The 3,431-nt window shown below is 45.0% G+C and overlaps 1 pseudogene; it reads right to left on the bottom strand.

The window, feature by feature from the left end:
- Positions 1–2,450: 2,450 nt before the first annotated feature.
- Positions 2,451–3,156, bottom strand: LOC143565692 (putative mitochondrial protein ymf1; annotated as a pseudogene).
- Between the last annotated feature and the right edge of the window lie 275 nt (positions 3,157–3,431).

The raw sequence follows: 3,431 nt of genomic DNA on the forward strand, positions 1-3,431 counted from the left end.
AAAGGTCAACGGGGGGGGGGGGGGGGGGTACTAAAATGGCTCTCACTGACACCATCTACGAGAAGGTGAGGTCGTCTTTATTTCCAGCCGCCAAACGGTTCGCCTTAAAGCCTTAAAGACGGAGAAGGGGAGGAGCAGTTATCTAGGTAATTACGGTCTTTGTTGGCCGGGGCGAGTACTCTCTTTTCTTTGTCAACCGTCTTACCAAACAAGACTGACTTCTTACCAACCCGCGAAGGGTTGTGAGGCTGGACCAGGCAGGTACGAAGAATGAATCTATATCTGTGCACGGAAGGGCCGGCGGCCGCTCAACTGTTCGAGCGCACTGCAGTGGTATTGGTTCCGCTTCGACAAAGGTAGAATGCCTGGTCGAAGGTCCAGTACAGTACGTAGCAGGCATGTTCGTTTTGGCTCCCGAGCGAGAACGAGAAAGAGGCGATGCACCTTCCTTGCTGCTACGTACGTTGACCTTGAATTGACAGATTCATCCAATTGAACCCAAACTCAAAGGAGGACCACAAGCTCGGGGCTCGACGAAAGAGAAAGTCTCGGCATTTAGAAAATGGGGTTAGCTGTGAAAGAAAGAGCCCGACATTCATTTTTGAATATTCATAGCTGAGTTTACTAAAAGAGGGACCAGCTCATCGTAGTGATTAGAGGACACCTCTGATCGTTCACCTCTAATGTGACACGTTCCCTCCCAGTTTGATCAACGGGATCAGTCGGCTAGAGAGCGGGGCTATTCTTCTTCCGAGGAGACAAAGTAGTCTCTTGTACTGACCGAACCCTCAGTTCGGAAGTCTTCGTCAACATGTTACGAAGCTCCAGTCTGGCGGTCAACTTGATGCGGGAGAGGCATGAGTGCAGTTCGATCTTGTGGTGTATTCCTTTGTAGTGAGTAGGGCCTCTTTCTCGTTGATCAGTTCGCCTCCACTCTATTGAAAGGTCTCCATTCCTACGGCGGTTTTTTGTCAATGAACCCATGGATAAGTAGGCCTTTCTTGCAGACCGATCTTCTGCCGAGTTCCTTCCTTCGTAGTAAAATCTGATGATACGCTTTGGCGATGTTACCTACCAAATAAAAGGCCTGCTAGGTGATCGAAATCGCTCAGGTCAGCGAGGACTCACTCACCTACTCCTTATCTAATACTTTCTTCTATCTACTGAATTAAAAAGGCGACCCACCGGGCTATAAGATAAGATACAGTGTACTACTTGACTGGCCGTAAGAACTGGAAGACTCTTGTATGTATGGTAACCCTATCTTCCGCTACTGGTGGACTGTTGCACATAAAGGCCGACAGAAGCAACCTTTCTTAGCGCGCTTTTCAAGCGCTTAGCTTCTGCTAGAAAAAGGCGGCAAGGCCATAAAGTAAGTGAAGTCGCAAGCCTAAGCCAAGAAGGTACGAACGAAGTGACGGGCCCTTTTAGAGATAGGGGGCGGCTTTCTTGTGGTAGTCATTGCGAACATCTCTCCTCTTCTCTTAGCGTGCACAGTTTGCTTATGCCTTAGGCACATCTATCTTTCTTAGTTTCACGCTGGCCTAATGAATTGAATATGAATAAAAGTCAGTCTTTTAGTAAGCGTGTATAAGCAGCTGTTTAGTGTATAAGCAATTCTTTAGTGGTCGCACCGGTACGATAGAGGTTGGTTGAAGATGATGTTACGCGGCGTTCAGAACCAGTCTTGAAGTGAATGAATTAGAAAGAACGAAGAAGTAAGGAAATGAGACGACTCTTTCTTGAACTATATTATAAACAGACCTTCCCCTCCACACCAATCACGAGTTTTTCTCCATTCCTCTCATATATCGTCGTAACGCCCTTAATGCTAGGTTTTGAAAAAGACTTTTCATGTCATTCCCATTTAGGTCCGATTCGGATCCCTCCGTTGTTTCCTTTTCCTTCCGCACCTTTTCCTCGAAATGAGAAAGAAGATGGTACACTTGAATTGTATTATTTAAGTGCTTATTGCTTGCCAAAAATCTACTTCTACAATTGGTAGGTCACCGGGTTATTCAAATAAGTCGTGTTTTCCGTGGTTTTCCCATGTTACAACTTCCGTACCAATTCGGTCGATCCGGAATGGATCGGTTAAACATTCCATTAGGGAGCCTGGTCTTGACTTTTCTGTGTGGTATTCATTCTCGTTCGGCTCTTGGAATCACATCCAGCAGTGGTGGGAACAGCTCGCAAAATCCAACCACTTCATCTACTTCATTGCCCCCAACCCTTTCTCGTACCTCTATTGAAACAGAATGGTTTCATGTTCTTTCATCGATTGGTTATTCCTTTCCGTTCGTATCTCTTTCTCCAATTTCGGTCTCGATTAGTTCACAAGATTGAATGGCCAATTCTCCTCCGGACCCTCGATTCGATTGTTTTCTAAGAAGGTTGAGCCGGGTATGTAAGCCATGTATCTGGGAGGAACTTAAAAGAAGGGATTTCGGTTTTTTTCACCCCGTTTTGTGGTCTTGCAGCTATTTCAATAAATAAGAATATAAAATGATATATAATAGAAGACTTTTTTAGAAGAAAGATTCTATATATGTCCAATCCCCAGTGGTGGTGGGACCAACCAAGATGTATGTCGTCCAACCCAACCTCAGACTCTTTCTTCCCGACCTATTTGACTCTTTGGCCGCAGTTATAGTTATTTAGGTGGTATCCCGAGATTGAAGAGATCGAATTCCTCCGGGGAACACACGAAACAAAGATATGAACTGGGTAAATAGAAATGGAAAAGAGATGTTTCCAATTCATCAAAATGAGAAGCTTTTTCTACATCCATATGATCTACTAAAGTAGATCGGTATTGCCCATATAATAAAAGCAGATCTTGGTCCATGGAATCCCAAGAAGGTAAGAACTCCAACCTGTCCGATGCTTCTTCGGCCAAATACGATATACAAGTGGGACCTGCACTATGCGCAAGCTGTGCGAAAAACCGCTTCTTTTTCCGGTTCTGAAACAACTTGGGCGAAATAGGGTTCTACCGGGAAACCATGGATTTTTTAGTTTTCGCCATTGGTTACTGGTTGAGCCACTGGAATGGAATGAGATAAGAATCTCTGGAGATCTTTCCTCTCCGCTTACTCGTAACAGGCTTTCCCTCTTTAGAAGACTTCTTCCGAATGGCATAATTGGGAGATTGATTCCTCGATCTTCAAAGAAAACTGACTCCTCTTACTCCTTCTTCTCCTTTAGGATAGGATCGTCGTTGGTCCTTCTTTCACTAATGATCTAATGATCTCACCATTTTCTAGTAGTTCTCGCGAACGCGCGAGGGACTATCCTTTCTATCGCTTGCCCTTTCTTTTCACTCTCAAGACAAGGCTCTCTCTCTTTTACAAAGCGAAGCAAAGCGCATGGCGCTGAAGCTCAATAAACACAGACGAACACGATGCAGGGCATAGCATAAATGAAACCGC

Source organism: Bidens hawaiensis, unplaced genomic scaffold (assembly GCF_021521415.1).
Source record: "Bidens hawaiensis isolate Kalapana, Puna unplaced genomic scaffold, B.hawaiensis_p1.1 tig00022511_1, whole genome shotgun sequence".
In the NCBI taxonomy this organism is placed as follows: Eukaryota; Viridiplantae; Streptophyta; class Magnoliopsida; order Asterales; family Asteraceae; genus Bidens; species Bidens hawaiensis.